The 12,699-nt window shown below is 41.0% G+C and overlaps 1 protein-coding gene across 5 annotated transcripts in view; it reads left to right on the forward strand.

Annotated features, from left to right (window-relative positions):
• Positions 1 to 12,699, forward strand: part of SIK2 (salt inducible kinase 2) — a 136,122-nt gene that overhangs the window by 33,081 nt on the left and 90,342 nt on the right. The window lies entirely within an intron of this gene.

Raw genomic sequence — 12,699 nt, forward strand, 5'->3', positions numbered from 1 at the left:
CGTCATCAACAGGAGAATACATCCCAGACAAACTGTGGTAGCAATACAGTGGAAAATGACTCGACAGTAGAAAGGGAGTGAACTATTTATACCTGCATAACTTGGATAACTCTTACAGAGACCGTGCTGAGCAAAAGAAGCTCGGCACAACAGAGTTCATACATACACTGCATATGGTTCCATTTACATGAAGTTCTAGAACAGGCAGTACTAACAGATGGTAAGAGAAGTTGGAAAGTGGTTGTTTCCAAGGAGAGGGAAGAATTTACTGAAAAGGGCGACGCCTGTGGCTCAGTGGGTAGGGCTCTGGCCCCATATACCGAGGGTGGCGGGTTTGAACACGGCCCTGACCAAACTGCGACAAAAAATAGCTGGGCGTTGTGGTGGGCGCCTGTAGTCCCAGCTACTCAGGAGTTGGAGGTTGCTGTGAGCTGTGACAGCACAGCACTCTACCAAGGGCGATAAAGTGAGACCCTGTCTCTTAAAAAAAAAAAAAAAAAAAAGAATTCACTGAAAAGGGGCCAGAGCTGAGTGGACGATCTTGAGTGATAGAAATGATTATTTTTGTTTTGAATGGTGGTTATACAGAATATACAATTATTAGATCCCATCTAAGAAACCACCTGAGAAATTATATTTTATTGTATGTAAATTATACCTCAATAAATCTTTTCTCTCTCAAAAATGAAGGGTTTACTAATAGGGGTTTGAAAATTAACTCCATTGAAATGATGGGTGAAGCTGTAATTAATAATGAGGTTTCACAGTGAAGAAGGCCTAAGAAGTGCTCTGATTCTGCCTTCATTTAAAAGGCAGGTAGCAGAAAGGAATTAATGAAGTAGAAGAGAGTCTTGAGAAATAAGGGTGGTTCTGTTCTAATTAGTCAAAGGAAGTTGCAGTGAAATGGTGTATTTGGCCATTAAAAGATCACCAATCGCTTTAAAGAAAGTACTTTCAATTATCTGCAAGTTACAACCAGATTTCAAAAGGTTAAGGACTCATGGATGATGAGAAAAGGGAGAAAGGTATTATAAAACTACCTTTTCAGGTTTTCCAGGTAGAAGGAGAGAAGAAAAGAGTTGAGGGATTCCCAGTCTGTAGGATTCAGTATTGAGATGTGGTCTTGGTGTCTGAAGAAGCCAGAAAATAAATGACTATAAGCAGGAAAGAGCAGACAGCTGGTGAAACGAGGTCTCCGGGCAGAGATAAGGAGACCAAGTGCACAGCAGGAGTGGCTAGCACAGAACAGGGGCTCCCCCTCCGTGTAGTTAGCAGTGAGAATTGGAGATCTGCCAAGAATATGGCTACAGACACTTTGTGGTGGAATAGGGGGAGTGCGTGTTTGTTGAAATAGGATAGATTTAATTTATCCTGTAATGTAGCAGATGAGACATCAGGGAAAGAGCAGAACATTAGACAGTGTAATGTGGGAAAAGTTTAAAACAGTTGGCAGCATACGAATGATAGTCCAGGGATGAATGAAAGGACCGATAATTAGCAGGGAGGGAGTTTGCAGTAGACTCCCAGCAGTGCTTTTCAACCCACAAGGAGCAAAGGTGGAAGATATGAATGAATAAACGCCCCAGGTTGGGGATTAGAGTGGTGGGAGAGTAAATGCAGGTAAGAATTGCCCAGGTCAGAGAGGTTTTGGAAAAGGCTGGTTGTGAGATCCAAGTTTAGGAGATTAGTGAACCAACAGAGAGGTCTTATGAGCTGGGAAAATACAACAGTGGAAGGACCAAAGGTTATGAAAAGGCTGAAGTGCTTTAGGGAAAAGCATTCGTATATAAAAAAATGAAAACCCTCGCCTGGAGTCTGTGCAGACTTCCCAGCAGCTTGCCACTTGCAGGTCCTCTTCTGCACCCGGCACAGTTGCCTTGACTGTGCTCTGCTAATTCAGGTAAGGCCTTGGGTCTGTGCGCACCCCTTATCTACTGCTTCTTGCATGGAGAGTGGTTTCCTGTGCCATCTGGTTTTCTTGCTCCATCTGACTAAGTTTATACCAAAAGGGCAATTGTGGTGGCATGATTCATGCACTAGGAGGCTGTGGTGCTTACGCTTTATTTTTGTTTGGTTAAGTGTGCTATACCTCTTTCCACAAAGAGTTGAAGTAGTCTTAAAGGAGAAAAACTTATAAAATACAAATAATGAGAAAGATCAGGAGACACATATGAGAGTAAAGACAATTGTTGGGGGAAAGAGGGGCACAAACATGCAGGCAGCAAGGGCCCGTGGCTTCAGGTCTGGCTCTGAGCTTTCTGGCTGTCAAAGTGAAAAGAAGATATAGTCACTTACAGAATTTTTTCTAAGAGAAAGAAAGATACCTATTCCTCAAAGAAAGCAAAATTATTCTTAGTAGTAAATTCTAAAATTTTCCTTTGGGTTTTTTTATAGAGGTAGTAAGTAAGTCATCTTTTTAAAATGAAAATTTTTTCCTGCTAAAATTTTTCAGGGACCTAAATTGCTTTGAGAATTAAGTCTAGAATCCTTAACAAAGTCATCAAGGTTCATTACACTTTATACACCTTGTCCTAGAACTAGTAACAGTGAGCCTGAGCAACACAGCCAGGACCCATCTTTACAAAAAGTGTATTAGCCGGGCATAGGGGTGTGCACCTGCATCCCTGGAGGCTGAGGCTGGAGGGTCACTTGAGGCTGAGAGTCGGAGGTTGCTATGTTGCCACTGCATTCCAACCCAGGCAGTAGAGCGAGAAATGGTCTCAAAAACAAAAAAAATAAAGGTTGTCATTTCTTGAATGCTTACCATGTGTCAGACATTGCACTAAGTCTTATACATATAAGTCATTTAATCCTCTCAAAAACTTTGTAAGATAGGCACTATTAATATATCTGCTTTGCAATACAGGAAGCTGAGGGACAAAGAAGTTAAACAATTTGCCCAGAGTCACAAGAACATGTAAGTGGCATAACCAAAATTTGAAGCTGTCCTCTGACTTTGTACACTAACGGTTATGTACCTGCTTAAAGTTCCTTGAACTTAACAAGCCACATCTGTCTCAGTGACCTAGCACATTCCTGTTTCTTCTCCTTGAAGGACTCTCTGCCCTACCCTCATCTCCTTAAGCATGTTATTGAATTGAATTGAATCTTGATGATATCATTAATATGTTATCATTAAAGACAAGAAACTGGGGCAAGCATTGAATAGTTTTGTCCACTACAGTGGGTATAACTATTCTTATTACAATCTGTAGCTTGGTCCTTTATTTCCAACTTATTTATAATGGAAGAAGCATTTGGGTTCCTGTTTTCAATATTTTGGAAACTGGCCAGTGAACTTCTTACCAAATCTAATGTCCAAATCTAATTTCCTCTCACAAAACCCATAACTAAGCTTATCTTCATATTGGTTCTCAAAGTAGAACGTGGAAATTTCTGATTCAAAATCTGTGCTCCTGTTGATCTGGAGCCCTAGAAAGCCCTTTGCTCTTTACATATTCAAATCCTGCCTTTTTAAAAAGTTCTAGCTGAAGTTCCGTCTTTCTCCGTTAGTCCAGTCTGCTTTGATTCCCTCTTCTGAGAGTGTTGCAGTTCTCTTTCTTGTACATCTCATTTCAGAATTTATCTGCATCTGCCTTTCATTGTTATTTAGTCTCCAGGGGTATCTTTTATCTCTGATAGATTGTAAGCTTCTGCAGAGGACCAAGCACAATACAAGCGTTTTACAAATAAGTACCTGTTGGATGACTGGTGTAATAGTCCGCTTTGGCCTCGCAGCCCTTGTTTACTCGGTGAAGCCAACAGGAGCGCACACTGCCAAGTTAAGTAGCCTAAGCTACTTCTTTGTTCAGTTTTCGAAAGGAGTTTTCTGTTGATTTATTCTTTGGGAGATAAACACAAATGCTGAAATACTAATGGAATCAAGGCAGAAAATTGGCTTGCTCTAGTATACTGAGTACTTACTGGTCCTTACTACCACGTGGTTTCTTTCTTTTTTCCAACTCCCGCACCTCCTTTAACATAACCTTTTCAGAGAATAATGGTGAATCAGAACATACACGCATTTAATCTGGGTAACTTTGGTTTTCTGGTTCTTAGGTTTTGCAGTTGGTGCTCATGTCGGCAGGGTATTGTTTTCTTGGTCTGACCATGTGGAGTACAAAATCACAAATTAATTTACTAGAAAGAGCCTTGGGTTATTTGTAAATATGATAAGCTTTTGACTTTACGTTTTTCTTTTGGAATCATAGGTGTGATAAATCAAAGTTATTCAAGATTCCTACATTCTTTAGAACTATTTCTCATGTTTGTTCATGTGGTCACGTGCAGTAAGTGGTACAGAAATCTTAGGGTGGTCACCTCGTCAGACAATTTGGGCACTGTTCAAACAATTAAACCGGCAGTCAGCAGATTCCGGCCTGGTAATTGAATTACCCGGGGCCTTTGTTTGTAGATTTCTGCTCCTTGATCTGCTGTGTCTCTTTGGGCTGAGCATGTGCCTGAGGTTTATTGATTCATTTCCTGTCTTTCCCTTTCAGTAGTAATATATTAGGATGCCAGCTGTGGCGATGGAAAATGGGCTTTGTTTTAGCCAAAATACCTTTAGATACTTGGTTACTCAGAGAACCTATGAGAAAATTTTTGTGTTCTTCTGTTTATATCTTAACAGCCTAAAGGTAGTTTGGGAAGTAGTTCATTTGTTTTCTATTAAGTGTGTCACACTTTATGGGGGCAAGACATGATTGCAAGAGGGACTTTACCTAACAATTGCAATCAGTGTAACCCGGCTTATTGTACCCTCAATGAATCCCCAACAATTAAAAAAAAAAAAAAAAGAGTTTAAATAAACTTTGAAGGTTCACTCACTTTATATAGCCAGTATGAAGCTAAGTTTTAATTTTTTTTTGACGTATTATTAACCAGAGTCCTAGTTCAGTATTGCTTGATTCTTCCCTCCCTTCTCCAGTTTGTTCCATCGTTGCTTTGTCCAGGCCTTCAGCATTTCTCACTTGAATTTCTTCACTAGCCTGAGGTTTTATTGCCACAGGCTTGTCCTTCTTCTGTCTTCCATATTTCTATCAAAATGATCTTCTGTAATAGAGATCTGATTCTTGTCATTTTTCTGCTTAAAATATTTTTGTGGCTCCCACTGCCTTCAGTATAACCTCAAAAGTTGGTATGGAATTGGCATAATGACCTTCTCTGTCTTCCTGTCCAGGCACATGTTGTATAGATTTTATTGACGGACCGTGATCTGCTGTGCAAGCGTACAAATGCTTTCACACAGCTGAGGGGGTAGATGTCAGTTCAGAAAGATATTAAATTGGGGTGCACTCTGTTGGTGGAACTGCAAACTAATACAGCCTCATTGGAAAGAGGATGGAAAATCCTCAAAGAACTCAAAATAGACCTTCCATTTGACCACACAATTCCACTACGAGGCACCTATCCAGAAGAAAAAAATAATTTCATCATAAGGCTATTTGCACTAAATAGATTGTTTATCACAGCTCAATTTATAATGACCAAGATGTGGAAACAACCCAAGTGCCCATCAACCCATGAATGATTAATAAACTGTGATATATGTATTCCATAGACCATGGAATACTATTCAGCCATAAAAAATGGAGACTTTACATCTTTTGTATTAACCTGATGGAGTTGAAGAACATTCTTCTTAGTAAAGAACCACAAGAACAGAAAAGCAGGTATCCAGTGTATTCAATACTAGTATGAAACAAGTAGATGAACTGATACCTGCCTGGAACAAGAGAAAAACTCCATGTGATTCAAGTTGGGGGGAGGGGGCAAAGGGGAGGAGGCAGGGTGACTGGTGTGCTCCCACCTAATGGACACAGCATGGCTCACCTTCTGGTGCAGGACACAGCTACAACAGGGACCTCACCTAACATCCACCTAATTGTTGGTATAACCTAATTGTTTGTACCCTCATTAATCTGAAGGAAAAAAAAAAAGGGTGTACTTCAGAAGGTGTGTGCAAATGTTGAGTTAATGTAGATTAAATTAGATTATCTTTAGATGTACAATTGAGAGTCTTTCATTTTCAATTTGTATTAGATGTGTATAATAAAGTTGTCTTTGAAGAGTCCAGATCTAATTGGATTATTTATAAATCTTTCTAGTTAACTTTTAGGAAGACTAGCAACTACATGACAGCCAGCATGAGTTCTGACTCAGAAAGCTGCTATTGCTCCCTCCCTCCCTCCACTGTTTAAATTGGGTCAGACAATAACAAAAAAGTCAGGAGTAAGATCTATGTGCTACTTGTAGTTCTGCCATTAACTTCTAATGTAAACATCCTCGTGTGGGCCACATAATGTTACGGAGCCTCACTGCCTTCTGAGATAAGGGGGTGGTGTGGTTTAGTAAGTGCCATGTGTTTGATACTGTGACTACTCCTGGGGATTTAAAAGATCAGTGACTTGGCTCAGCGCCTGTGGCTCAAGCAGCTAAGGCACCAGCCACGTACACCTGAGCTGGCAGGTTCAAATCCAGCCTGGGCCTGCCAAACAACAATGACAGCTGCAACCAAAAAATAGCCGGGCATTGTGGCGGGCACCTGTAGTCCCAGCTACTTGGGGGGCTGAGGCAGGAGAATCACTTGAGCCCAGGAGTTGGAGGTTGCTATGAGCTGTGATGGCCATGGCACTCTACCCAGGGCGACAGCTTGAGGCTCTGTCTCAACAACAAAAAAAAAAAAGATCAGCAACTTGACCATTGCTAGGGGAGTTCCCTGACAGTTTCTAGGTTGGACAGTTGATATCTGTACATGTCAGGAAATGAATTTGAGTTTCCGAACATACATTTGCTGAATGGAATGGATTTTTCAGAAATGATTGAGAAATTGTTTTTAAATTCACATGTTTGGAAATATAAGCATATTAGGCCTTGATCAAAGAGACAAGTTTCTGAAAAGCAGTCCAGCTCTCCTGTTAACTTGTGCGTTAGATTTCAGCTCTCTCCGGCTGATTATTGGCAGCCTGCCTTCAGTTATGGCTCAGAGCTGACATTCTGTGGTGTGAGCAGTGCTGCTCCCATGTCTGGCAGCTGCAGCTGTAGCTAGGCTACGGGGAAGGGAGAGAGGGAAGCATCAGCTATTCTGATCTTGGCTGTAACCATAGCCAACAGGATTCTATTAATGTGAGGATTTTGGCAGTCTGTGATTTGTTCCCTCATTTTCTGTTTTTTTTTTTTTTTTTTCAGGATGAATTTCTGTTAAGTCAATCATATGCACATATTAAGAAATTTCAGTAAGACTGAATTAATTCAGAGAAAGCTAATTCTTTGTGAAAGGGGAGAACAAGAGGTAGATTTTGTCTGTTAATTAAGGTGATGAGAGGGGTAGATTACCTACTTAGGATAAAATGAGAAAACCATAGTCCACATGGGGAAGGAGCCTCCTTTGGTAAATATCTTTGCTTTTTTTCAGAAAGTGAAATCTCTGAAGATCTTATATTTCTATTGTATTTTCTTGTAATTTTGAAAATGCTTTTGTATTATCCTCATACATATAGTAGTCTAATAGTACTACTGCTCCATTACCTACTTTTGTAGAATTATTTATTTCTATCAAAGCAATGCCATATTTACTGAGGGCCTGTTGTATGTCAGACACAGTTGTAGGTGCTAAGAACACATCAGTGAACAAAGTCGCTGCCTTCTTGGAGCTTGTATTTTAGTGAGAATGTTTTAGGTTGTGGGGGATTAAAGGAAAATGTGCTGTCTTTGTTTCAGATACAAATAAGGAATATAAAGGGGATAGGAGGTCAAGGTGTGGGAAGGGATTGTTCTTTTATAAAAAGTGGTCAGGGAAAGCCTCTCTGATACTTATTTGACCAAAAACCTGAAGAAAGGATGTATAGAAGTCAATGTTTTGAGATCTGACATGTCTACCATAATACTTAATAGTTTGGCTGGGAATAGAATTTTAAGTTGGAAATCATTTTCCTTCAGAGTAATGAAGACAGGCAATATTCCATTGTCTTGTTTCCAGGGTTGCTTTTGAAAAACCAAAAGCAATCCAATTCCTGATCCTCTGTTGTTACTGTTTTCTCTGTGTAAGCTTATAAGATCTTTTTCCCCCAGTGTTCTGTAATTTCACAGTGATGTGCCTTGCTGTGGGTCTGTTTTAACTCATGACACTAGGCTATTGGTGTGTCCTTCCAATCTGGAAACTTAGATCCTTTGGGTCTGGAGAAGCGCCTTCAGTTATTTAGTGGATGGTTTCTCCTTAACTTCACTTTACACCAACTTTCAGGGTTTGTTATGAGATCAGCTCCTGAGGCTTCGAGTTTCTCAAGTCAGTTGAGTTAGTATTTCAGCAGTTAGATTTTTTGTTTCCAAGTTCTTTAATTGGTTCTTTTTCCCATTTCCTAGTATTTTATCAATGTGATATAGTCTGTCTCTGAGACGCTAAACATAACTTATTCATCTCTAGATTTTTTTTTCTCTTATCATAATGTTTTCTTTTTTTGAGACAGAGTCTCACTTTGTCGCCCTTTGTAGGGTGCCATGGCGTCACAGATCACAGAAACCTCAAACTCTTGGGCTCAAGGGATTCTCTCGTCTCAGCCTCCCAAGTAGCTGGGACTACAGGCGCCCACCACAACGCCCAGCTATTTTTAGAGATGGGGGGTCTCTTGCTCAGGCTGGTCTCAAACATGTGAGCTATGTAATCCACCTACCTCAGCCTCTCAGAGTGCTAGAATTAGGCGTGAGCTACCTCACCTAGCCCACAATGTTTTCTTTTAAATACTTGAATATAATTATAATAACTTTGAACACCATCGATAATTCTATTATCTCTATAACTTCTTTTTTTTTTTTTGTGAGACTGAGTCTCACTTTGTCGCCCTGGCTAGAGTACTGTGACTTCACAGCTCACAGCAACCTCAAACTCTTGGGCTTAAGCGATGTAGCTGGGACTACAGGCGCCCACCACAACACCCAGCTGTTTTTTGTTGCAGTTGTCATTGTTGTTTACCTGGCCCGGGCTGGGTTCGAACCTGCCAGCCTTGGTGTCTGTGGCTGGTACTATAACTACTGTGCTATGGGGGCCAAGCCATCTCTGTAATTTCTGAGTCTGTTTCTATTCTCTGTTTTTCTCCTGGGTATAAGTAACATTCTCCTGCTTCTTACTATGTATAATAATATTTTTGTGGGGAGTAGGGGGATGCTGGATATTGTGAACTTTACATTGTCAAGTTCCTGGACTTTTTCCCCCCATAAAACCGTATTGAGCTTTGGTAGGCAGCTGAAAGTTACTTACAGTTGAGTTTGGTCATTTCATGTTTTGTTAGGGTAGGGATTACAGTCACCTTTACAGTGGAGATAGTGTAGTCTCACCGCTAAGGCATGATCCTTCTTAGGTCTCTACTGAATGCCTTGAATGATCAGTGAAAATTCTGCACTTTGGGTGCTGGAAGTTTAAATGATTCTCAGCCATATGTGAAGTCTGGGAACCATTCAGCTCACACTACCCCTCCAAACCCCCCCCCCCAGTCCCCCAACTCCTGTCGTTCTTAGCCCAACCTTAGTGGACTTCATCCTAGGCACATACGTCTTAGTACTTAACAGAGACTTAAGGGAACCCCGTGCAGATTTCTTAGCTTTTTTTTTTTCTAGATAGTTCCCTCTTCTCCAGAACTTTGCTCTATATTTTCTAGAAACCTCAGACTTCTTGAATTATAATTTGTTTCCTTTGCTCAGTAAGACAACCATGTTCTTCTTAGAATCCCTGTCCCTGCTCAGTTTAGAAGGTGCCTTAGGCAGAAAGCCAGGAGATGATGCCCCTCACCTGCTTTGTTTTGACCAGTCTACTAGTTGTTTTAAATGAAAGGTAAATCTGGTTCATGTTACTACATCATGGCTAGAAGTGGACCCAAACATACTTACTTTAAAATCCTATTATATTTCAACTCTGTTTCTTTGGGTGTGTACCTCATTTGTTGAACTTGTTTTCTGTCTTAAATGGGATTTATATTCCTCAAGAGTCTGCTCATTCCTTGATCGTTTGTGCACCTTTTTTTTTTTTTTTGCAGTTTTTGGCCGGGGCCAGGTTCAAACCCGCCACCTCCAGTATATGGGGCCGGCGCCCTACTCCTTTGAGCATCTTTATCATTTAGATTCCTCATTGTGCCTTTCCTGACTCTGTGCAGGTGGTCTGCTTGGGAAGAAGACTAAGACTCTGCGGTGGAGTTTTCTCTCAGGACTTACAGGGAGAGTAGAGAAGTAGGAAACACTTCTGAGGTAGAAATCCTGGCAGCTGCTCTGCTGGGAGCAAATGCTTCCCTGTCCTTCTGGATGTCCTCAGTCCCCCAGGACTGTGCTGTCCCGCTGTGATCTCTGATACATGTCACTCTCTGTCACTGCTGAGCATGAACATGGCCTGATTTGACTTGACTGCACCCACTGTGATATTCCTGCTAATAAAACTGTTAATTGCCCCCAGCCCTTTCCTGTCCATATTCTACCTTAGGCCCTGGAACACCACACTTTGGGCTACTTTCAGCACTGTTATTGCCAGGTTGAGGGTGGGAGTTGTTTTGTTTTTGTTTTTTTGAGGCAGGATCTCTTTCTACTGCCCCAGCTAGAATGCAGTGGTGTCATCACAGCTCACTACAACCTCCAACTCCTGGGCTCAAGAGATCTTCTTGCCTCAGCCTCCCAAGTAGCTGGGACTTTAATGTGCACCATGCCCAGCTAATTTTTTCTATTTTTTGGAGGCCTCGCTATTGCTCAGGCTAGTCTTGAACTCCTTGAGTGATCCTCCTGCCTCTGCCTTCCAGAGTGCTAGGATTACAGGTGCGAGCCACCCATGCCTGGATGGTTTCTTAAAATTTTAAGTATCCAGCTGTGCTGTTGATAAACAAAACATACAATAACATAACATTCTTTCTTTGCTTCTTTATGTGAGCCATTGATTTTCCTCTTCATTCAAGAAATAATTGTCGGGTTTCTTGTCTAGGTATTTGAAGAGGAGAATACGATCTAAGGGAGAATTAAAACCACAACTGTGCTATGCTCTGTAATAAGCGGTAATGCAAAGTATGAGGAAAATTCTTTAGAAAGTCAGAAAAACATAGGCAGTTATCAAGAAGCAGAGATAATACTTGCAGACCATAGAGTTCTAAACTCAGGGGAGTGTCGCATCTGGTAAAGGTCCCTGTGATTTCAGGGCCTCTTAATCCTCATTCTGTCTTCAATACAGCCACTTAACACTTAGCTGGCTCACACGTGCTCACTCTCTCTTTTGGAAATTCTCTTCAGTTTTCTTGTTCTGCTTGTAATGCTGTTGTCTGTCTGCCTCATTTTCCTGGCCCCTAAGAGACATTGTTCTGTGCATGCCCTCCCTGTGAGCTCCTGTAGTCCCAAGATTTTGACACCTACAGGCAGTTGATTATCTCAAATCGTTAATCTGAGCATACACATTTCCCTCAACTCCAGGTCCTTACTTTCTACTTTGGCAGCTGAAAAATAAATTTAAAACCTGAGCACATTACCTTAACCTTTTCTAAATAAGCACTTCTGTATTCAAAATGGTCACCAGTTTGACCATTTTTCTTACACCACTGAATTGTCTTTTATTCTTCTTGTTTATATTTAGTTAGTTGCCTATTCTTACAAATTTTTCTTTGAAATATTTCTCATTTCTACTTTCCTTGACTTTATATGAATTTCCAGCTCATGACCAGCATCCCAGCGGTCCCCTGTCTCCCTGCTCCCCCCGACAGTCTAGCCTATTCATGGTGCCAGTTCAGTGTAAAACACCGCTTGGATTGTTATTTCATTCCTCAAACATTTGTAATTGCTTCCTGCTTACTGACTTCTTCAGCATTTAAGGTCCTTGCTGGAGAAGACCTAGCCCCCTTTTCTGATTTATTTTTCCGTTACTTCCCTATATGTACAGTATGACGGACAAAGGGCTTTGGAATCACAGACTTGGATTCTTACCCCAGCTCTGCCATTAATTAATAGTGCGAGTAAGAAACTTAGGACGTGTTAGTTATTTTTCTGAATCTCAGATTCTGATTTTTTTAAATGGTTGGTGTATGCAGTGAATAAACAAAAATTCCTAGCACCACAGTACCTGGTGACTGGTACTTAGTGAATGTTGGTCTTTCCTTTCCCTTGGATGATCCCCTGTTCCTTGAATGCTCTCTGTTTTCTTATGTTTGTGTCATCATCCTTCACTCTGAGCACTTCTGACACCAAATGTAGGGAGTCCCACCACCAAGCGATTTTCCAACACCAACTGGGTGTCTTACAATTCAGTTCAATTCTGATACTAAGTCCCTGGAGCTAGTGTCAGTCACAACAGGCTTAAAGCCTCAATCCCACACGACTGACCTCACTTTGGAGGCCAGTTGCAAGTAGCAAATCCCCAGTTTACCCACACTTTCTGTCCAACCTTACTACAAAGTTGAAGATTCCTGCTACCCTGTTTCCCCGAAAATAAGACAGTATCTTATTTTAAGGTGTGCTCCCAAAGACGCACTAGGTCTTATTTTCAGGGGACGTCTTATCTTTCCTGTAAGTAGGTCTTATTTTTGGAGGATGTCTTATTTTCGGGAAAGCAGGGTACTCCTTGCCCAGGTTCTATAATTTGCTGGAACAGCTAACAGAATATAGGAAAACAATTGACTTACTTATGTTTACTGGTTATCAGTATAAAGATAGAATGTAGGAACAGCTAAATGAAAGAGATGCATAGGG

The sequence above is a fragment of the Nycticebus coucang genome, chromosome 6, assembly GCF_027406575.1.
Source record: "Nycticebus coucang isolate mNycCou1 chromosome 6, mNycCou1.pri, whole genome shotgun sequence".
NCBI classification, from domain to species: Eukaryota; Metazoa; Chordata; class Mammalia; order Primates; family Lorisidae; genus Nycticebus; species Nycticebus coucang.